Source organism: Zea mays, chromosome 8, assembly GCF_902167145.1.
Source record: "Zea mays cultivar B73 chromosome 8, Zm-B73-REFERENCE-NAM-5.0, whole genome shotgun sequence".
Taxonomy (NCBI): domain Eukaryota; kingdom Viridiplantae; phylum Streptophyta; class Magnoliopsida; order Poales; family Poaceae; genus Zea; species Zea mays.
Window position 1 is genome coordinate 34,232,856 of NC_050103.1, and position 24,435 is coordinate 34,257,290.

At 45.9% G+C, this 24,435-nt stretch overlaps 1 long non-coding RNA gene across 1 annotated transcript; it reads right to left on the reverse strand.

Moving 5' to 3' along the window:
- Positions 1 to 9,671: 9,671 nt before the first annotated feature.
- Positions 9,672 to 10,136, reverse strand: LOC111589914 (uncharacterized). Its single transcript, XR_002748999.1, has 2 exons — positions 10,107 to 10,136; positions 9,672 to 9,735 (listed from the first exon to the last, which is right to left on the reverse strand). It is a non-coding gene; the product is annotated as an uncharacterized lncRNA (long non-coding RNA).
- Between the last annotated feature and the right edge of the window lie 14,299 nt (positions 10,137 to 24,435).

Below are 24,435 nucleotides of genomic sequence, written 5' to 3' on the forward strand. Positions count from 1 at the left end.
AACTTGGTGTTGGGCGATACGAGTTGTGTCTTGCTTGCCCGCATTCTTCAGATTAGACGGTGTGCGACTATACTACATTTGTCGCGGTGAGACACAGGAGCTCGGCGCCATGAATTATGGTGCCGAGCTTAGCCACGTCAGCGTCGTGTCAGCCTCCCGTCGCCAGCGGAGCACGCACCTTGACGCCATAGCCTGTGACACCGAGCAAAGAGTCTAAAACGAGTTTAAGTCATCCAAGATACTAAACGTAATTTTTTTCAAAAAGGCTAAAATAAAAAAATCAGGTTCTTTGCATCCTAGTGTATCGTCCGTAGGTGCTCCATCTTCTTTCTTACCAAGACATAATTATTTTGGCTTCTACAGTCACTACTAGAAAATGGTCTTTATAGGCATCTAGGTATTTTTTCCCAAGGGAGACTTACAGGACAATCAACTATATAGTTTCGGTCCGCGGACCCACCAATACAGCCGCTTGGAAAATAAACATTATTGGAAGCAGTTGCTTTAAGACAACCACCTCTAAAAATGACAATCTCTAAAAAAAATTGTAAATCTCTACTACTCCTTATGTTTGTATCGTAGGCGTCCACAGTCCAGGATGGCACACGGTTCTGCCTTCGCGCTCCCTCCGCGCTCCATCCGTCTTCCGTGCTTGATCCCAGATTCCTGCGGCTTCCATCCTTGCATCCTTGAATCCCACCTGTGGGTCAAGCAGTCGTGGTTCCTTCCATCCTCGAACCCCCTCAGCGGCTCCCATCCTCGAATCCCGCCCGCGGATCAAGCAGCGGCGGTTGCTTCCATCCTCCACCCCCATCTGATCCGCGATTACCTGGAACCGAGGCCGCAATTTGGAAGGTGCCGCATATGCTGTTGATTTCTTGATTTCTTGCCGCGGATGGAAGGTGTCATGGATCCCCCCACCCTCCTCCCCACCGCCCGTCATGGAAGGTGTCACTCTTGATTTCTTATCGCAGATGAAGGCGCAACTCGCTCACCCCCACCCCTCACCATAAGCCTCCATTTCTTCCTTGCTTATGGTTCCGCCAGAGGGAACAACGGCCAGGAGCCACACCGCTGAGACTTGGAGTTACTTACTCGCGGATCGAGGTGCGGCAGGTCAAGGCACCGCTGCGGATCGTGGGCTCGGTCGGGACTACTTCGTCACCAACGTCCTCGTCAACTACCTCATCATGGACATGGGCGTCGGCCCGTGGGACCTCGAGAGCATGCGGCCCCCAACGGCGAGATCCACCACCTGTTGCACCTATACTACCACTGATTCCTTGTTTGTCACTTTGGTTCTGTTTCCCTTCGGGGAAATGGTTCCCGCTTCAGTTTTCCCTTCTTGGAATCTTTGGTTTGATGAATTGAAGGATTCCACCAGATTCTGACGGTCTTTGTTTCATCGTGTTCTTTTCTGATAAGTTGGTGAAATTCAGTTGCTTGATTTGGGGAGCCCATTTTACCTGCTTTCGCCAGTAGCCGCAAGCCCGCAATCACCGTATGCACGCGACCGTACTTCTTTTTTCTTGCATTTGTGGTTTGCAGCTGCAGTTCGATTCAATATTGAGTGAAGTGTTTGTTTCTTTTCATGAAGCAGCATTAGCAGATGAAGAGGCGGAATATTCTTCTTGGGATAGTGACGACGAGTACCAGAAATTCATCCAAAACATGAACCCTCCAAGGTATACTAACCACTTCTTCAACAATTTCCTTGTTTCAGAAAAAATCAATTCCTTACTTAACCTCTATCGATGTTCAGGGTCACCATCGACAACACCTCATTTCCAAGTGCTACAGTTATTCATGTGAGTCCCTCAAAAATTAGATGCTTCTCATTGGCGTGTTTTCCTTGTTTGTGCCTGAAGCTAAAGCTAGCATAGTTTTTGTTTGAACGATATAGGTGGACAGCACCAACAAGTATGGCATACTGTTGGAGGTAGTGCAGGTCCTCACTGACCTCAAGCTCATAGTCACGAAGGCATACATATCCTCAGACGGAGGATGGTTCATGGACGGTAGGAGAGCCATTGGTTTCTTTCCTTTTCGTCAAAATGGGGCGACAATTTCTAAGTTGACTTATTTATTTTCTTCATTGTTGGTGTATTATTACTAATCTTCAGTTGTCCATTTTGTCGGAAGGTGATTACATCCAATCTCTTGCAACTGCGTTTTGCAGCTGTCATTCTTCATGGACACGAACAATTTTGTTGTTTGTATTCACCATGAAAATCACAGGCCAGAGAGATGGTAACACGAGTATTACATTAACAAAGCATAGAACACGAGTATTAACATAGAAAAGTTTGAACTTTCTGTTATCAGTGTTTTGTGTTGATTTGTGTATGGCAGTTTGAGAAGAGCAGAGCGGTAACACCTCTACATTCAGTTGATGCTGAATTCTCCAAGCTCATGTGGATTTTTGGTGTCAGATCCTATGATTTCCTTGGAATAGATAGCACAAGTCACAAAGTCGTTTGCTCTTAAAGGTTTTTGCATTTTCTAATAACTATCTTATTTTATGTGGAGTGTGAGGACGAGCCGGACCTGTTTGCCGATGCGAACGACGATGTAGGGATCGCTGGATCGGAGGTCACAAACGGCGAGGTTCACCCCCCTCACCACGCGCACCTTCAGTAGCCCGACGAGATGGTCCAGCATGGTGATTTCCCTCTTCTTCACCACTGAGTTCTCTCTTCCTCGCATCTGCAGGTCATCTCAGTTGTTTCTTGATGGATTTCTGTGGTTCTATTCTACAATATATATTTTGTTCTATCTATAAAGTGCTCTGGTTCAATTGAACTAGCTGTCGTTGCGCTGGCCAAGTCAGAAACTGTAGGAGAGGAGACTTTTGACTTTCTGCTTTTCGACTTAGGTGGAATAATGAGTTCTTTCATAGTTGTATGAAAAATGATAAAAATAAGAGGTATATTTTATACTTATTTTACAATCTGCTCTGGTAAAATGAACAATATGTGTAGTGAGTAGAGAAATTTACATGCCACTGAATTTTGTGGGTGACTATCTATTTTAGATATCTGCATATGAAACTTACATGATAGATTAAACAGTTTTAGCATACACAACTGCAGTATATTGTGATGTTGTCTATTGTGTGAGATTGGTGAGTAAAATCATAACTGCAGAGAAATTCACACATGCCACTGCTGCTGCTGCTGCCATAATAGATTAAATAGTTTTAGCATACACAACTGCACTCTAGCCACAACCAATGAGACGCTGCTTAATGGGCATTACAACATAGTGTTTATAGTGTTTTTTGCACAATCTAATTGCGGTTCGTCTCTTCATTGGAACTCATAGCAGTACCACACAACCAGTGCGACCATACCACTAATTTTATTATGGCAGCCATGGAATGATCTACAACAGTTTGCAGAGTCCATGGTTCAGTAATGAAATTATCTTTACTACTGTATAATATTTTTGCATGCAATATATTTAGAACAGTGGTATTTAGAACAGGGCACTTCTTTATAATTTTTTGTGTGCTATTTCTGTTTGTTCTGGCCTGCTACTTGCAACTGTTAGCGGATTACCATAAGAATTTAACAACTTTTTAAACCTAAGGTGTCTATGTTGGTGATTCTTCTAAGCTCACTATGAAGGCTGCATTGGGAAGGTTTGGTGGTTGAAAGAAGCTGGTGGTAGTATTATTGGTGGAACCATCAAGACAAATTCAGGAGATGAGCAAGAATCCAAAACCACCCAGGGATGCGTAAGAGATTGATGCATTTTATTTTTGTTCCACTAATTGGCTGTTCCCGGATATATATGCAATGCTCGTGTCATCTGTTCCAATACTTGAAGAAGCAGCACACTACGAGTTGAGATATGGGCACTGAAATTGAGCTACAAGAGGTCTATTTTCTTCTTATCATTTTGATCAATCATGTGTTTATATGATTCAATCATGGAAACAACTATAAGTTTTGATAGTGTGCAGGAGGTGGATATTTTGGCATATTACACGTTGAGTGGTGAACTCAAGTATCAGTTTGGGTCTAGAAGGTGAAGCTGATCAGTTGCTGCTGGATGAGGTTACTAAATATTACATTGTTACAAATATGCCCTTCTCATGCTCTATCCAGTTCAAGTGTGTCTGTTTGTATGGGCACTTCTATGTAGAGCACCAAAGTTGTTATTTACTTAATATTTTTTGCCATCATTTTTTAGAAACGAATCAGTCATTGATTATGGTGGTTAACATATATATGAACTGTTTGTGAGACTCTTTACTTGTGATCATATCCAGTGTTTCCTTGCATTTATTTATGGTGGTGATCCACTGACAGACCTATCACTTCATGCTCTCCTTGACAAAATTCATGGAAAATAAACCAAAAGGGAGCCGCATAGCTGAAGGAAGATGGCACGGTGGATCACAAATTGCCCCAGCTAAAAAGGTTGGCCCTTTTTACTTGGATTCTCTTGACTCTGGGAGCCGTTTTCGTGTATCTGGATTTGTAGATGACCTGATTACTCTTCCCTCCAATCACACTAGATGCTCTTGAGAAGATATGCTCAAAACTTAGACTTAAAATATTTGTGTCAAAATTTGAATAAATGTGTTTAGATTGTCTTAAATACTAAATACTATCAAACACATTTTTATACCTTTCTGACTCATGCCTTTGTCTTCAGCTTAACCTGAATCATCATATTATTGGAGGAGAGCTTCTAGAATTGTCAGAAAATGAAGTGCCTCCTGAAGATATTGTTTTCCATCGTTTCTATTTGAACAAGACTGGCCCAGTTAAGCATAAGGCAAAGTGGAAGGACTCAGTTCTTGATGAAGGAATAGTGTGAGGAGATTGGTTAGTTACTCTAACACTCTCCTTCCTCTTTTGTTGGCACCGTTTCTGTTATAGGAGGATTTAGGACTAAAACAGTTCAAGATCTCAGGCCGATTAACTGCAGAACAATTAACTCCATCTTTGAGCCCAACATTATCAACCGTATATGACATACCATTATCAGCAAGCTCTTCTAGCAAACAAGAGGAGCTCAAACCTGACAGTACCTGCCTTGACAGTTCTTCAAGTGCATTATTAACTGACCCAACAAAGGCATCTGAACTACTCTACTTCTCCATTTGTGAATAATTTGTTACAAAAGGCTTCAACTGGGATTCATCGCACCATGCAAAAGTATTGTCACCAAAATAAGCTACCAAGTGGCTGCCCTTTTTCCGATGCTTTAGCGCCATTCAGATGCATCTGTTGGATCAAAAATTTCACCAGGCCACTGTAGTGCCCCGAATTTGAGAGTTGAATTTTTTTCTTTCTCCATCACTCGCCAAATTCGGGCGTTACCTTTCCTCTTTCTTTTTCTTCTCGCTAAGCCTTGTACATTTTCAAAGTTCTAGCGAGATTTAGCTCAAGACCTTGTGTCAGTAAACCCTAGAAATATTTTCCTTGGTTGTTGCATCATGCCGGACCATGATTTTCTTGCTTGTGGTTGAGTGATTTGTGAAGAGTATTCTTGGAGTGGAGGTTAGAACTAAATAGGAAAAATGGATAATAGGTAAATAAGAAGAAAATAGAAAAGGAAAATCTCTCCCTCTCTCCTTTCAGCCCAGCCACGGCCTGCTTCCTCCCCCCCCCCCCCCCGCTCTCCCTTGGGCCGGCTGGCTGGCGCGGCCCAGCCGACTCCCCCGCGTTCCTCACACGAGGCGCGCGCGGGCGGTTACAGCCACCGTCGCCGCCCTGGTGGGGCCCACCCATCATTTGCCCCGATCGCCCCCTGTTCATCTCCCTTCCATGTCGCCCAGAGCCTTCTCTCTCCTCCACCTCGCCCACGCCGCTCAGAACCGCCGCCATCGCGCCCGTCCGCGCCGTCGTCGCTCCCTGAGGTGAGCTCGCCCCGTCTCCCCGTCCCCTCCGCCCCATCTCCCTCCTCCCTGTGCCCGTGGCGCGACTTGGAGCTCGGCCCGGCGCGCCCATGGCGCGCGGCCTGGAGCTCGGCCGACGCGACGCGTGGCCCCTGCCCTGGCTCGCCCGACCCCTCCGTGCGGCATGGCGTGCCCGTCCCGGCTTGCCCCGCCCTAGCTCGTGGCGGCCAGGCGTGCTCGCCCCGGCGCGGTCGGTCATGGCGCGCGCGTGCCTGCCCCAGCCCCCTCCCTCGCCTGCTGGCACGGCCTTGGCTCGCCCCAGTGCCCGGCGCGGCGTGCCCTGCCTCGACTCGACGCTCGCGTGGCCCCTGCCCCCGCTCGGCGCTCGTGCGACCCCTTGCCCTGGTCGGCACGGCCCTCTGGCCGACGCGGATGGCCCCGACGCAGCCTTCCCTTTCCCCCTCGTGCCTCGCCCGGCTCAGCCCCAGCGCGCGCGGCCCCAGCATGGCGCGCTCGCGACCCCTGCGCGGCGTGGAGTGCCCCTGGCGTCCCAGCTCGCCCACGGCGCGCTCACGGCAGCCTGCGCGGCGCGTGGCCAGCCCGTCCGCGGCGTGTGCGCAGCAGCGGCCCGCGGTCTCCTTGTGGCGTCCTGCGCATCGCGCGCGGCTAGCCTGTCCCCGGCTCGCCTGTAACGGCTTGCGTGGAGCACGACCAACTCGTTCGCGCGGCCAAGCCCTCCCTGGTCAGCTCGGCCAGGAGAGGATGAGCCCACTATTTTATTATCTTTTATTATTTTATTTGCTGGACTTATAAAAAGGAACCCCAATGAACCACGTAAATAAATTTAGGATGTTTACGAGCCTCGGCGATCCCATTTACTAGCCCCGTAGTCTATGTCTGATGGTTACATACTTCTTCATGCGTCATTAACCGGTTTCGGTTTACTCCTGTCACGATAGGTTCATGATAAATTGACAATATCATTCACATACTAGTAGTATAGCTTATCGCAGTATATGCTTTCGATAATTATTCAATTAGTTGTTGATCCAATAATTATTAAAGTAGTGCTTTAGTGAGGATTAGTTTACAATCTTTAGCTACGCTTGGTGAGCATACATGAGTATAACTAGACCTTTTCAGGTGTTTATGTTTAATATTCGTTAGACATAAATGTGTTGTCAAGTTAGTAGTTCTTGCGAGTCGCCTGTGCTGTTTCACGGACGCTAGTTTCGCATGGTCGTAAGCGCGAGCTTTATGTCTTGTGCGCGTGTAACTGATTTGTTTCCTTATATGGTGTACTGTTCCTTTTCTGATTTAAGATATGAATGTATGTTTTCACTCGTATAGAGAACGGTCTGGTTGAGGAATCTGAAGAACTCGCAGGAGAAACCCCTGAGCAGCAGCTGGTTGGTGGAGGCAAGTGTCCCTTGACCCATCTATGTCCTATACAATTCTATAATTCACTTTCCGCATTTACACAGTTTATACCTAAGGATTGACTAGCTTTTGTTATCCATGTCCTTGCTTACCTATTTGGGTTGGATTATTCTGGTTTAGCTTCATGCTAGTGCTTAGCATTAATCAATGAATATGATGAGATTTGTCTATGATACACTGTTTTCCTTCTTATTTATGATGATATACTTGTGGCAATTAAGGGGACTCGAGCGGTTTCACGAGTGTCTCTCCGTAAGGACCTGTTCGTTGGATGACCGCCCGGGAAAACAGTGCAACCATGAGGGTGGAATGGGACACCCTTAGCTGAATAATTAGAGGAACCGGGGTGTAGTTCGCTTAGCCGTCGTGCCGTTAATGGGGCTCGGTGTATGCGGCTCGCTCTGCCAAGGTTGGTTCGCCCCTTGGGGAGGAGTGCGGTGCATTTAATAAACCTAACGGGTGGCTACAGCCTTGGGGAATCTTTGTAAAGGCTACATAGTGATACCCTGTTGGGTCACCTTGTTAGTGATCAATGGAGACTCATGATCTCCGGGCAGAAAGGGAATCACGGCTTGTGGGTAAAGTGCACAACCTCTGCAGAGTGTTTGAAAACTAATATATCAGTCGTGCTCACGGTTATGAGCGGCCAAGGGAGCTCCATTGATTAGTGATACTTGATCAGAGATGTTCGGATTACAGGTGGTGATGAGAATGATGGTTTTGGTATTGACTATGGAAATGGTAAGTGGTATTCTTTCCGTTTGGAAAGGGTACTTTTGGGTTAACAACGTGGGTTAATCCTAAAACTTGGCTTTCTCTACTAGTAATAATAATCTGACCAACTAAAAGCAACTGCTTGACTTACCCCCCCCCCCCCCCCACATAAAGCTAGTCCACTACAGCCAAACAGGACACTTGCTGAGTATGTTGATGTGTACTCACCCTTGCTCTACACACCAAACCCCCCCCCCTTCCCCAGGTTGTCTGCGTTGCAACCACTACTCAGGAGAAGATGAAGCCGTGGAGAAGGATTTCCAGGAGTTCCAAGATTACGATGAGTTCTAGGCGTGGGTTAGCGGCAACCCCCAGTCGGCTGCCTGTGAAGGCCGCGTGTATCTACGTTTCTTTTCCGCACTTTGATTATTGTAAAGACTATGTGGATGTCTCAGACATATGATGTAATCGACTATTATTACTCCTTTATGTGATCATTTGAGCACTGTGTGATGATGTGCAATTATGTAACTGTTGTGTACATGAATTGCTGATCCTGGCACGTACATGGTTCGCATTTGGTTTGCCTTCTAAAACCGGGTGTGACAGCCACCAAGGATGACTTTCACTTTACCCCAGACAAGGTCAGCAACTTGAAACCTGCCTTTATCAAGAGGTGGGAGGCGGTATCTAGCAACCTGATCAACATTCCCCAGACTAGTAGCCTCTAAGTTGCTGTCTAGGCTATTTCCACTTTCAGGAAACTGCTCTCCTGTTTGTGGGAGTATTTCAGATGTGTTATTGGGCTAGTCAACTGCAGGTGCTCCATCACCTTCATGTTCCTCGGAGCTTTCCTCCATGTCACCAGGCACATTGTTCTGTATTTCCTTATCAGAAGGCACTACACCATGATCACTTTCATAATTCTTTCTCCCAGGCTCCGCATTTACATGATTTTCTTTGACTTTGTTGGATTTTGAAATGCAATATGCTATATAATTCAAGATGTTAATGAGTTAAAACGGTGTCATCAATAGGAAGCACACCTACAAGCACAGGGCTCTAAGAAGTCTCCTTACCGGCTTCAGCATGTTCAGGAGCGGCAGAACCAACAGCAGCAGGCACATCTACCACTAGAACCGGCTTCTCACTAGCTTCTCACCAGGGGTTTGACTTTGTAACACAGGATACAGTGTTCTCTTTAGGAACTTCATCCCCAACATCATTCTCACTATGATCTTGTGCAGTACTTGGCACTTCAGTGACGGCTTCAAATACAACATTATCTCCTGGATTGTGACTCTGTTTTGGGGCCGTGGCTATATCAGTTTGCATATTATCTGGAGCCTTCTGAGGCAACTCTTTTATTATAGCATCAGAATGTAAGGTTTCTATCTATGTGGGTAGATCACGGACTGACGCTTCCTTTTGAGTGTAAGCTTGCTAAATGTCGCCCACTTGCTGAGATGACTCTTCAGATACAGATGCAGCTTCTGCACCTTCCCCAATCTGATTCACATGGACAATTAGCTCAGCATCAATATTTCCTGCTTTCTCAAGCCTAACAACTTCACTGACAAATGTATTGTCTGCAGCTTCCACTTGAGATGTTTGCCTTGCAGTCTCAACTCCTTTAGATGACAGTTCTCCTGTAACTTTTACCTTTTCTGTTTTCTGCACCAGGTCAACTTCCATGGAATCCTTAGGAGCTTCGGACATATTCAAACCTAGAGGAAAGACATGATCACATGGCAGCAACAATCATTTACTTTTGTGGAAGTTGTAGAGTAGCTTTATTAAATACTCCCTCCATTTATTTTTCTAAAGTGTATTTGGATTCGAAAAAAGAATGTAGAGTATACTTTGACTATCAATTACTCTCATGTAATATGTCATATATTGCAATAAAACCAACTTGTGTTGAACTATATGGTGAATGTGAATTTGTTGATACTATGTCCTAATCATGAATATAATTAGAGTAATGTTGGTCAAAATTTACAAAGTTACTTTTTAAATCCTAACTAAGTAACTAATATGCCCCATATTTTGAAACAAAAGTGCGATGCATGGACACGTAAATTGCAAGAATGTTTACCTGGAATCTCCAAGCCATGATTTTCAAGATATAAAGATATAACTGTTATAGGAGGATTTAGGAAGATATCATCTGTATATGGAGAATTTAGGACTAAAAGGGCAGGTCAAGCGCAAGGCTGGAATCAACTGAGAGGAGAGAATTTGAATGTGCATGAGATATCTTGTTGAGTATAAATGTTAAAGGAGAAGCTGATTTTTTTCTTAACATAATACTAATACACTTACTGATATGATTTATTTGTATCTATTGGGAGGATGAAATCTCATCAATTTTTATTTTAGTTCATTATGATTGTATTTTTAGTCCACTGTATAATTTTCCAGCACTTGGCTTTGCTAGATCTCGATATTGACACTAGCGTGTTTGATGGATATGGAGCATGGAGGTAACTAAATGCAAAGAATAGTACTTTTTACGTCTATGATTTATTTTACATCATACCAAAATGAGTCATGGACCCCTTCATATTGCTTTAGCTTACTTTAGATATAATTTCTTCTTTTTAGCATGTCTATTAAGATAAAATAATAGAAGGCTTAATTTCGTCGCCTAAAGCAAGTGATTCAAATGATAGACATGACAATTGGGCTTTTGAGGAGGTACTTGTAAAACTATCATGTATCCTTTCTATAGTCATCTTTCTATGTCAATTGAGTTAGTGTTTTTAAAGGTTTGAAACCTTGAAACAAGGCCTATTTATGTGATATATAAAACCTCTGTAGCAAAAGTACGAGCACCTAACTAGATAGGGATGTAATTAAAGGGATATAGAGTGATATTACTGGTTTTATATTTGTTTTATATTTTTTCTTCAATTTGGATACGGTAGTTATTAGGTTAGGTCCGGTAAAATTTAAATGGATAAAACAAATATAATTCTCTGATTGTATTCACTTTGGGAAGGGCACGTGGATTTAGTGATGAACACATCCTTATGAAGTCCCAAGTTTAATTGCTCGAGAGGCAGGGATGGTGATGCCAGGAGCCACGACTCCCAATCTTTATCTAGTGATGATTCCTACTCCATACTATCATACTGCTTTTGTGCCAGTGCACTGCTACGATTATGTTCCTTTTTATTGTGGCCCACCAAATGTTGCACAAGCTCTACATGAGGTTGTCAAGCCGGTGGTTGTGCATTCAACGCCTCCACTGAACACCAAGACCTTTACAACATGTCTGAATTGGGCGACTCAAATGCAAACGGTGGTATTATATGCTCCCGTTGCAACGTAAAGGCACTCACCTAGTGGCTATTTAAGAGGATAGCATGTAAAAATAAATATTTTGTATGCGATCTTCATAAATAGTCTCTTGCAATTATCTACACACGGTATAAGTTGATCAACGGTTTTTGCAAGCAATTGTCTTAACTGGGCCGTTTGCAAAAAAAAAATATTTGCAATCTTTACAAGCGGTCTTTTATGTTGGTCGTCTGTAATAAAAGTTTATGCACGCGGGTCTGTTAAATCAGTCGCTTGCAAATATGTTATGCCTATAAAATTTTGACCTTGAAAGTCGCGAAAAATTAATCGAAGGTTTTCAAACTGGCGCTGGCAGGTTGCCAAAACTTTAAATTGGCATCGGAGACATTGGCCTGATTTGTTTCGGCTTCTGGCAGCTTCTGACCACCAAAACCTGCTGCGGACTGCTAAACGCTCAGCTTTTCAGCCAAAATTCTATAAAATTCGTTAGGACAAAAATCATACAAAATCAACATAAAACACATAATCGGTTGAGTCGTTGTAATAGTAGGAATCCGTCACTTTCTAGATCCTGAGCCCTATAAACAACTTTATCTTCCTCCACACGTAATCGTAATGATACTCAAATTCTTCCCACAGTCAGATTCTCCTCATAGTCAGATTTTTAAAAAAGCTAGTCAAAAAAGTTGAACCAAACAGGCCCATTGAATCTGGTCTACGCCCGTCTCCATTGATTGCTTGGTCAGTGACATTGAATAGCGTCGGAATGCGCTTCTCCGGGTTGTTGCCCAGCCACAGGTACTAAGCCGCTGCTCTGATCTGCCGATCGGGCTCGTCGTGTCGCATCCTGCCCCAGGCATCGAACTCGTTTGTCTTGATTTAGAGGGTGTTTGGTTGCTCCTGCTAAAGTTTAGCCCGGGTCACATCAAGCGTTTGACTTTTAAATAGGAGTATGAAATATAGACCCAACCAACTGGACTAGATTCGTCTCGTCTTTTAATCTTCGGCTGACAAATTAGTTTTATAATCCGACTACATTTAATACCCGGAACGGAGGTTCAAACATTCGATGGGACATGGGCTAAATTTTAGCGGGGTGTAACCAAACACCCCCTTAGTCATGTACTCATGTGCACCCGCCTCCAAGCAGCCGACCGTGTCGGTCTTTACCCCACTGATTCCTAGATAAAGATGTTATGCACTACAAGATTTCCTAGATTTGATCCATAAGTCTAGAAGACTTTAAACAAGTATTCTGATCACAAACAACTACAGATTTGGCCTTATACAAGGATGAAAACGGTTTCAGAAATTTTCGGTATTTCAGAAATTATTTTTGATTTTTCTGATCAGATTCATATGTGATTGTATTTTTCGGAAACAAAATCGGTTTCAGAATTTTTTTTATTGAAATCAGTGTGACGTTTTACCGAACATTTTATTCGGTTATCTATTTTAATCAAAATTTGTTGAAATTTCTTATCGGAATTTACCAAAAATAAAAAGACCATGGACCCAACAACATTACAAGTGCACAACAGGCCCAGCCCGGCAGCCCAACTCTCAACCCAGCAACATCACAAGTGCCAGTTCATGACTTCTGTGCGCACCATGATGAGCTCCTCTTGCTGATGGGCCGCCAGGAGGTGCGGAAAGAAGGCATGCTGTTTGGAACCAAATTGAGCCTTGCGGACGGTCCGGCCCTGAGGCCGGACGGTCCGCGGTCCGGACAGTCCACGTCTGAGGGCCGGACGGTCCGCGCGTGTGCAGAGTAGATTAGGGTTCTGAGTTTTGTGTTACGGTTGTTAGCTAAAATCACGGGAAAAGCTCGAAAATTAGTTTGTAAAGGGTCCAGCCCCCCCTCTATAAATAGAGAGGTATACGACCGATTTATAATCATCAATCGAATCAATACAACTTCTATTTCACATTTATTTCCAGTACAATTAGGAGTAGTTCTAGTCTAGTTCTAGTTTAGCCTCTCGATCTCCAAATTCTCCGCTTCTCTTCGACTCTACGTCGATTAGAGGAGTCTGGGCCGGCCGGCCCGAGCCTAGACAACTCCTAGGATCTCTCCTCCCCGATGGGGTCCCTCCCGGGAGCGAGATCCAGGCGCCGGTGGTGATCTTCCGCCGCCCCTGTGTACGCGCGGACCGTCCGGCCGTCAGGCAGGAGCCCTAGCCTTGCACCAGACCGCGGACCGTCCGGCCCCAGGCCGCGGACAGTCCGCCCCTATGCAGAGAGCACCGCCGCGCCTCGCATCAGGCCGCGGACCGTCTGGCCCCCGCGCGTGGATCGTCCGTCCCTGTGCAGAGGGCACCGCCACGATTCTTGTTGAGTGTTTGGCGCTCCAAAAAGGCGTCAACATACCTTTTTGGCGACTCCGCTGGGGACAACACATATAGACCTATCAAATCGGCTCTCAATGGCCGGTTCAAAGGATAGCTCTGAAGTTTCCACCAGCAATATCATCACACCGACATGGGAAACCTTGCCGGCTGAAGAACAACTCCTGTTCGAGGATTGTCAGGAGCAGCTGATCCAAGAAGCAAAGGCGAAGTTCCTGGCCCACTTCAAAGTGGACAGGAACAACAAAGTCGTTCGGCAACGAGCGACGGATCTGGCTTCGCTCTGATCTACTACGATTACCCCCAATGTAAGTAACACCAACGAACTCCAATATCTTAAAGCTTACATAGACGAGCAACGAGAACAGTTGCAACGTATCGTAGGGGATATACAAAATGATCATAAAAGGCTAGTGTGTGTGCTTGATAAGTCTACTATGGCAAATCTTCCTTCGCACGAGGTTGAATTGAGGGAATACACACATAATTCATCGGCTACAGGTTGTCACGACCAGTCACAACCCCTTTATGGGATGCCGATGGACATGTACCCTGGGCAACGATAGCCTCCCACGCACATCGGCGATAAATTTGCCGATCTGCACATGTCCGGACCGTCCGTATGTGGGCGCGGACCGTCCGGGCCAGCGGCGGCCGATCCCATTTTTAGAAGCGAATTACTGAGACCTGCACCCAAGCCGCCACATGTCGTGCAAACCCTAGATAACCCATTCGGACCATCTGCGTATGGCGCCAGACAGTCCGAATACAATGTCGGACGGTCCGGCCACATGGCCGGACAGTCCGCGCACGGAGCCGGACGGTCTGCGTATTTAACCGGATGGTCCGGCACATAGTTTTTTAAGGAGGATGGATATCCAACTCCGTATCCGTCCCAGCTAGACTCCCCATCTCACCATACGACACACCAGCACCATAATAAAATCTATCAAACCCGTGAGAGTGAGTACTGTCCAGCCCCTAGAAGGCCAGAAAGGAATGGCCAGTCCTATGAGCCTCATAGGGCATGCATTAACGCGCCGCAAAACCCAAACCAATGGAGAGGAAAACAATATACCAACATCCAAACAAACTCACCCATATTGGATCAAAGAGCCGGTGGTCTCCCACCGGCTGCCATAGATATAGTAAGGGAGGAAATAGCTGGGGTGTTCCGAGATAAGCTCGGAGTTAGTATAGTCCCTGGGGGGCAGTCATATCGGAGACCTTATGATATCCAGTTTGACCGGCTCCCATACCCACAGGGACCAGAATACCCGAATTCGTAAAGTTTTTGGGTGACCAAGAAAAGAGCACGCGTGAGCACATAGACCAGTTCTTAGCACAGTTAGGAGAATTGGCCGACACCGAAGCATTCCGTGTACGTTTATTTTCATTATCTTTAACAGGGACCGCATTCACATGGTATGCCACGCTCCCTCCTAATTCCATTTTGTCGTGTGGAGATTTAGAACAAAAATTTCATGAACATTTCTTCTCTGGCGATTATGAGCTAGATTTAGTAGACTTAGTGGCCCTACGACAAGAAAAGGATGAATCGGTTAGTGATTACATCCGGAGATTCTGGGATACGAGAAACCGATGCTTTCAAATTCATTTAACAGATAAACAACTAGCGGGAATAGCCTTTGATGGATTGCGCTATTATTTAAAAGAGAAATTAGAAGGCATCCAGTTCTTTACGCTAGCACAATTACATCAGAAAGCTTCGGCTTGTGAAAGCCGAAGCAAAGAACTAGTCAAAACGGTTCATCATAATGTCCATATAGTAGAACACAAGCAAAGTAGTTCGGACGGTGAACCAAAGAAAATTTACACTTCCGAAATAGTTTGGCCTGAGCAGGCCAAATCTTCGGCTTGCTCCTCCTTGTAGCCAGTTCAAAAGAAACAGCAGGAGGAGATTAAGTTTACATTTAATGTTGGCAAATGTGATAAGATATTCGATGAATTACTAAAAAATGGTAACATTAAAATTGATTATATCGTTCCACCTGCCGACGAACTAAAGCGTCGCGCATACTGCAAGTGGCACAACTCATTTTCCCATGCCACTAATGATTGTAATGTGTTCCGACGACAAATCCAATCGGCCATTAACGAAGGACGATTGAAATTTCAGGAGGACACGGAGCCCTTTCCAATGAATATGATCGACTTCAAGGGCAAAAGGGTCCTAATTCGGCCCAGCACAGCCGATAAGGGCAAAGACAAAGAAGTCATCATCGGCAACTCACGGGAGGACGATGGAAACAACAAAATTTCTTGCAGGAAAGTGGTGGCCGAGAAGACTCCTGATGGAGGAGAGACACTGAAAGTAACCATCACAAACTCCAGCACTAGGGGGCAAGCGTAGACAAGGGGATATGCGCGAGAACCCATACTACGCATCGCGGACGGTCCGGTATCCAGGCGCGGACGGTCCGTAGCATCACCGGACGGTCCGGAGCGTTCCAGCGGATGGTCCGGCAACGCCGAAGACCCACGGCGACCACGTACCTTCAAACCACGACGACCAGAAATAGGTACGTGGAAAACTAACACGTTCAAGGCAACTGGTCGGTTGGTAAAATCTAGCCCGACCTTTGATCAATTATTGTCTAAATATGTGAAAAGAAGGCTGGCCCCAGCAACCGGCCACCAAAGGGACCTCGCTTACTCACCCAGGTGCGACGGCAGGTTAGGCCGATTGGACCACCACACCAATCGGAAAGGACGGGAGGTCATAATGTTCAATTAAGACCTAACGTGCCTGCATGGACACCTCCACCACCATATCCACCTATGCCATATCCATACACATACATACCTCCACCATATGTCCCAAATCAAATGTGGGGCATGCCACCCATTTGGGATGCCACAGTTCCCCGCTTGGGGGGCACCTCAAACATCTGTATTCAATAGGTTGACACCTCCAGTACAAGACCGATTGAGAGCCCCTCAATCTGGTCCACGAGCACAGGCCCAGCAAGATTGCCGAACAACTCGGTCCCAAAGGCTGACTAATCCGGCAGGGGGGCATATAGCTACAACCCCCAACAATACGAAAAAGGGAGACGTCATTAAAATAGGAACGACAGATGTCGTCGTACAACAAAATAACGAAGGGCCGATGATTTTTGGTGAATCGGCCAACACAAACAAAAAAGAAAGTACGACTGTCAATAAAATAGCCGATCCAAAATACTCCATGCCCCGATGGTGCCCATCGGGATTGACACGATCGCAAAAGCAAAAACTACAGCGCCTTAGAGCAAAGGAGAATCAGGAGAAGGAGGCGGAAAAAATATTCAATGACACACATCCGCAGTATCCGCCACCACAAAAGAGATGGAGACCAAAGGCCGTTGAGGAAAATCAAACGGCCATAAAGACAGAAAATAAAACAACAACTGTGCAGCTCTTTGCAGGTATAGCAGACAGTCCGGCTATAAAGACCGGACCAACCGTACAGGGCGCGGACCGTCCGACCCCTGAGGCCGACTCATCCGCAATACACCATGACACCTGCAACGACGTACCAACACCCATGGAGGAAGACGACCTGCAAGGAGAAGACCTGGTCGACTACAAAGCTACGCCAGAACACTTAGAAAATTAGGAAAGCAAGGTGACGAATTGGTCAGGACCAGTATGGCGTTCGGCGATATTGGGACTAACAGTTCGATTAAAGCTAAAGGGGTCAAGTCCGTTGAGTCAACCATCGGGACTAAGGCCACTGCGTGTCATCCTAGTAAGTGTCAAGATGCCTAAGAAAACTGATGTGATCACATCGAGTTAGTTGCTTTTGTTTCGCTCAGCTCCACCAAAAGGCAGGGGGCATATGTTTGGAACCAAATTGAGCCTTGCGGACGGTCCGGCCCTGAGGCCGGACGGTCCGCGCGTGCGCAGAGCAGATTAGGGTTCCAAGTTTTGTGTTACGGTTGTTAGCTAAAATCACGGGAAAAGCTCGGAAATTAGTTTGTAAAGGGTCCAGCCCCCCTCCTCTATAAATAGAGAGGTATACGGCCGATTTATAATCATCAATCGAATCAATACAACTTCTATTTCGCATTTATTTCCAGTACAATTAGGAGTATTTCTAGTCTAGTTCTAGTTTAGCCTCTCGATCCCCAAATTCTCCGCTTCTCTTCGACTCTACGTCGATTAGAGGAGTCTAGGTCGGCCGGCTCGAGCCTAGACAACTCCTAGGATCTCTCCTCCTCGACGGGGTCCCTCCCAGGAGCGAGATCTAGGAGCCGCCGACGATCTTCCGCCGCCCCTGCTGAGAGCACCTAGAGGGGGGGGTGAATAGGTGATCCTGTAAAAACTTGAAACTTAATCCACAAAGCTTGATTAGGAGTTAGCCAGTAAAGCCAAGTGGCTAGAGAGGAGTTCTTGCAAAACACAATAACCACAAGAAGATCAACACAGATAGACACAGTGGTTTATCCCGTGGTTCGGCCAAGTCCAACACTTGCCTACTCCACGTTGTGGCGTCCCAACGGACGAGGGTTGCACTCAACCCCTCTCAAGCGGTCCAAAGACCCACTTGAATACTATGGTGTTTTGCTTTGTTTACTATATCCCGCTTGCGAGGAATCTCCACAACTTGGAGCCTCTCGCCCTTACAATTTGATGTTCACAAAGAAGCACGGAAGTAAGGATGGGATGAGCAACGCACTCAAGACACAAAATCAGAGCACAACACACACACAAGTCACAACTCGAGCTCACAACACAACCCGAAGAGTTCTCTACTCAAATGGAGCTCTAGTTGCTATCACAAAGAATCAAATGCGCGGAATTGGAGTCTTGGTGCTTAGGAATGCTTTGTGTACTCCTCCATGCGCCTAGGGGTAGCCCCAAGGCAGCTAGGAGCCGTTGAGAGCATTCCAGGAAGGCAATTCTTGCCTTCTGTCGCCTAGCGCACCGGACAGTCCGGTGCACCACCGGACACTGTCTGGTGCGGATTTCTTTCCTGTTTTGGCGCAGCCGACCGTTGGCGATTTGGAGCCGTTGGCGCACCGGACAGTCTGGTGCCCCCTTCAGACCGTTGGCCCGGCCACGCGTCACGCGCGGATTGCGCGGCCGACCGTTGGCGCGCCCGACCATTGGCTCACCGGACAGTCCGGAGCACACCGGACAGTCCGGTGAATTTTAGTCGTACGCCGCCGACGATTTCCCGAGAGCGGCCTTTTCACCAGAGCCAGCCTGGCACACCGGACACTGTCCGGTGCACCACCGGACAGTCCGGTGCACCCAGACCGAGCAGCCTTTTGGCTGTACACAGCCAACTTCTTCATGATTGTTTCTCCTGTTTCTAGCACTTAGACAAAATACATTACTCTTCAAAACAATGTACTAAGTCTAGAAACATACCTTTAATCTTGATTTGTACTTCTTGATTCCTTGGCATAATTTAACACTTAATCACTTGTGTTGGACACTTAATCACCAAAATACTTAGAAATGGCCCAAGGGCACATTACCCTTTCAATCTCCCCCTTTTTGGTGATTTATGCCAACACAACAAAAAGCAACTAAAAGAAGTGCAACATCAATGCAAATGAGAACACAAATTTGTTTTGATTCAAATTTGGCATATTTGGATCATTCTTTGCCACCACTTGGTTTGTTTTTGCAAATCAAACTCAATTTCCTATCTCTAAGTCAAATTCACTTGTTGAGGCATAGAGAAGGATATTCCAAGAGAAATTGATCACTGATTCAAAAACTCCCCCTATTTCCCATAATCCAACATTCTCCCCACAAGGGACCAACTTTTGACAAAAAAGAGACATTTAGAATTTTGACAAATTAGAAGTCCTAACTCTACTATTTTCAAAATTCTCAAGTGGTAGCTGATCCATTTATTGCTTTGGCCTTTAATTTCTCCCCCTTTGGCATCAAGCACCAAAATGAGATCATTTTTGGCCCTTAAACCCCATTGCCTCACCAAAATCTTCAACTAAGAGTAAAAAGGCAATAGGAGCATGAAGATGAACTTGGAATAAGTTACCCTCTTATCGGAGTGCAGTGGAAGTCTTGCATGGTCCAAGCCCACCTTTTCCCTTTCAAACCTCCTTTGAGACTAAATTAAAAGAACTCAAGAACATGGTTAGTCTCAAAGGGTCAAGTTGTAGCACATCTCCCCCTAAATATGTGCATCACTCACACATGGACTTTTGAGGTCCGGGGAGTGTTTGTACAACTTGAGCACCATAAATAAACAACAAAATGCATAAGGAACATGATCAAAGCCATAAACACATGTATGCTATAAATCAATCCAAGTTCCGCGAATATAAGACATTTAGCTCACTACGCAGCCTGCAAAAGGTCTTCTCATCTAGAGGCTTGGTAAAGATATCGGCTAGCTGGTTCTCGGTGTTAACATAAAACACTTCGATATCTCCCTTTTGCTGGTGGTCTCTCAAAAAGTGATGCCGAATGTCAATGTGCTTTGTGCGGCTGTGTTCAACAGGATTATCCGCCATGCGGATAGCACTCTCATTATCACATAGGAGTGGGACTTTGCTCAGACTGTAGCCAAAGTCCCTGAGGGTTTGCCTCATCCAAAGTAGTTGCGCGCAACACTATCCTGCGGCAACATACTTAGCCTCAGCGGTGGATAGGGCAACGGAAGTTTGTTTCTTAGAACTCCATGACACCAGGGACCTTCCTAAGAATTGGCACGTCCCCGATGTACTCTTCCTATCGACCTTACATCCAGCATAGTCGGAGTCTAAATATCCAATCAAGTCAAAGGTAGACCCCTTTGGATACCAGATCCCGAAGCAAGGCGTAGCGACTAAATATCTAAGAATTCGCTTCACGACCACTAAGTGACACTCCCTTGGATCGGATTGAAATCTAGCACACATGCATACACTAAGCATAATATCCGGTCTACTAGCACATAAATAAAGTAAAGACCCTATCATAGACCGGAATGCCTTTTGATCAACTGACTTACCTCCTTTGTTGAGGTCGACATGTCCGTCGGTTCCCATTGGAGTCTTTGCGGGCTTGGCATCCTTCATCCCAAACCGCTTGAGTAAGTCTTGCGTATACTTCGTTTGAGAGATGAAGGTGCCATCCTTGAGTTGCTTCACTTGGAACCCAAGGAAGTAGTTCAACTCGCCCATCATCAACATCTCGAATTTCTGTGTCATCACCCTGCTAAACTCTTCACAAGACTTTTGATTAGTAGAACCAAATATTATGTCATTGACATAAATTTGGCACACAAATAAGTCACCATCACATGTCTTAGTGAAAAGGGTTGGATCGGCTTTCCCAACCTTGAAAGCATTAGCAATTAAAAAGTCTCTAAGGCATTCATACCATGCTCTTGGGGCTTGCTTAAGTCCATAGAGCGCCTTAGAGAGCTTACACACGTGGTCGGGGTACCGTTCATCCTCAAAGCCAGGGGGTTGCTCCACGTACACCTCCTCCTTGATTGGCCCATTGAGGAAAGCGCTCTTCACATCCATTTGGAACAACCTGAAAGAATGGTGAGCGGCATATGCTAGCAAAATACGAATGGATTCTAGCCTAGCCACAGGAGCAAAAGTCTCCTCAAAGTCCAAACCTATGACTTGGGCATAACCTTTTGCCACAAGTCGAGCCTTGTTCCTTGTCACCACTCCGTGCTCGTCTTGTTTGTTGCGGAACACCCACTTGGTTCCCAAAACGTTTTGCTTGGGACGAGGCACCAGTGTCCAAACTTCATTTCTCTTGAAGTTATTGAGCTCTTCGTGCATGGCCAACACCCAGTCCGGATCTAGCAAGGCCTCTTCTACCCTGAAAGGCTCAATAGAAGAGACAAAAGAGTAATGCTCACAAAAATTAACTAATCTAGAGCGAGTAGTTACTCCCTTGCTAATGTCACCCAAAATCTGGTCGACGGGATGATTCCTTTGAATCGTCGCTCGAACTTGAGTTGGAGGGGCTTGTGGTGCTTCTTCCTCCATAACTTGATCATCTTGTGCTCCCCCTTGATCACACGCCTCTTCTTGATGAACCTGTTCATCGTCTTGAGTTGGGGGATGCACCATTGTTGAGGAAGAAGGTTGATCTTGCTTCTTTTGTTCCTGTGGCCTCACTTCTCCAATCGTCATGGTGCGTATTGCGGCCGTTGGAACTTCTACTTCATCTACATCATCAAGATCAACAACTTGCTCTCTTGGAGAGCCATTAGTGTCATCAAATACAACGTCGCTAGAGACTTCAACCAAACCCGATGATTTGTTGAAGACCCTATACGCCTTTATATTTGAGTCATAACCTAACAAAAACCCTTCTACAGCTTTGGGAGCAAACTTAGAATTTCTACCTTTCTTCACTAAAATATAACATTTGCTCCCAAATACACGAAAGTAAGACACATTCGGTTTGTTACCGGTTAGAAGCTCATACGAAGTCTTCTTGAGGAGGCGATGAAGGTAGACCCGGTTTATGGCGTGGCAAGCCGTGTTCACGGCTTCCGACCAAAATCGCTCGGGGGTCTTGAACTCTCCAAGCATCATCCTCGCCATGTCAATGAGAGTCCTATTCTTCCTCTCTACTACACCATTTTGCTGTGGTGTATAGGGAGCGGAGAACTCGTGCTTGATTCCTTCCTCCTCAAGGTACTCCTCCACTTGAAGATTCTTGAACTCGGACCCGTTGTCGCTCCTTATCTTCTTCACCTTGAGCTCAAACTCATTTTGAGCTCTCCTTAGGAAGCGCTTGAGGGTCCCTTGGGTTTCTGTTTTATCCTGCAAAAAGAATACCCAAGTGAAGCGGGAAAAGTCATCAACAATAACAAAACCATACTTACTTCCTCCTATGCTTAGATAGGCGACGGGTCCGAAGAGGTCCATATGAAGCATCTCCAAATGTCTTGATGTGGTCATCACATGTTTGGTATGATGAGAGCTTCCCATCTATTTACCTGCTTGACAAGCTGCGCAAGGTCTATCTTTTACGAAGGTTACATTTGTTAGACCTATTACATGTTCTCCCTTTAGAAGTTTGTGAAGGTTCTTCATCCCCACATGTGCTAAGCGGCGATGCCATAGCCAGCCCATGCTAGTCTTAGCAATTAAGCATGCATCTAGACCGGCCTCCTCTTTTGCAAAATCAACTAAGTAGAGTTTGCCGTCTAATACACCCTTAAAAGCTAATGAACCATCACTCCTTCTAAAGACAGACACATCTACATTTGTGAATAAGCAATTATATCTGAGAGCACCTAGAGGGGGGTGAATAGGTGATCCTGTAAAACTTCAAAACTTAAGCCACAAAAACTTGGTTAAGTGTTAGCGCAATAACCGCCAAGTGGCTAGAGAGGAATCTTCAACAAAACACAATAACCAACAAGAGATCAATCACAGAGATGGCACGGTGGTTATCCCGTGGTTCGGCCAAGACCAACGCTTGCCTACTCCACGTTGTGGCGTCCCAACGGACGAGGGTTGCAATCAACCTCTCTCAAGCGGTCCAAAGACCCACTTGAATACCACGATGTTTTGCTTGCTTTTCTCAATCCCGTTTGCGAGGAATCTCCACAACTTGGAGTCTCTCGCCCTTACACTTGAAATTCACAAAGAAGCACGGAGCAAGGGAGGGATTAGCAACGCACTCAAGACAAGAAATCACAGCAACACCACGCACACAAGTCGCAATGAGAGCTCACAACACAACTCAATGAGTTCACCACTCAACTAGAGCTCTAATTGCTATCGCAAAGAATCAAAGGCGCGGAATCAATGTCTTGGTGCTTAGGAATGTTGTAGGAATGCTTGGTGTGCTCCTCCATGCGCCTAGGGGTCCCTTTTATAGCCCCAAGGCAACTAGGAGCCGTTGAGAGCAATCTAGAAAGGCTGATCTTGCCTTCTGTCGACTGGCGCACCGGACAGTCCGGTGCACACCGGACATGTCCGGTGCCCGATTTCTTTCCATAAATGGCACAGTCGACCGTTGGCAGCCAGAGAGCCGTTGGCGCACCGGACATGTCCGGTGCACACCGGCAGTCCGGTGCCCCCTTCTAGCCGTTGGCTTGGCCACGTGTCCCGCGCAGATCGCGCGGCCGACCGTTGGCTCACCGGACAGTCCGGTGCACACCGGACAGTCCGGTGAATTATAGTCGTACGTCGCCGGTGAATTCCCGAGAGCGGCCACTTCGCTCGAGCCAGCCTGGCGCACCGGACACTGTTCGGTGCACCACCGGACAGTCCGGTGCTCCCAGACTCATCAGAGTCTTGGCTGCTCGAGCCAAGACATTTACAATTGGATTTTTCCTGTTTCCAGCACTTAGACACAATACATTAGTCCATAAAATAATGTACTAAGTCTGAGAAACATACCTTTATCCTTGATTTGTACTTTGTCCACCTTTTTACACTTAGGCACTTGTGTTGGACACTAAATCACCAAAATACTTAGAAATGGCCCAAGGGCACATTTCCCTTTCAATCTCCCCCTTTTTGGTGATTTATGCCAACACAACATAAAGCAAGTAGAACAAGTACAAAATCAATTCAACTAAGAACGCAAAATTGTTTTGATTCAAATTTGACATATATGGATCACTCTATGCCACCACTTGGTTTGTTTTTGTAAATCAAACTCAAATTTCTATCTCTAAGTCAACCACACATGTTAAGACATAAAGAGAGTCATTCCAAGAGAAATTGATTCAAGATTTCAAAAACTCCACTTTTTCCCATAATCAATACTTCTCCCCACAAGAAGCCAACATTTGACAAGAGAGACACTAAAAGA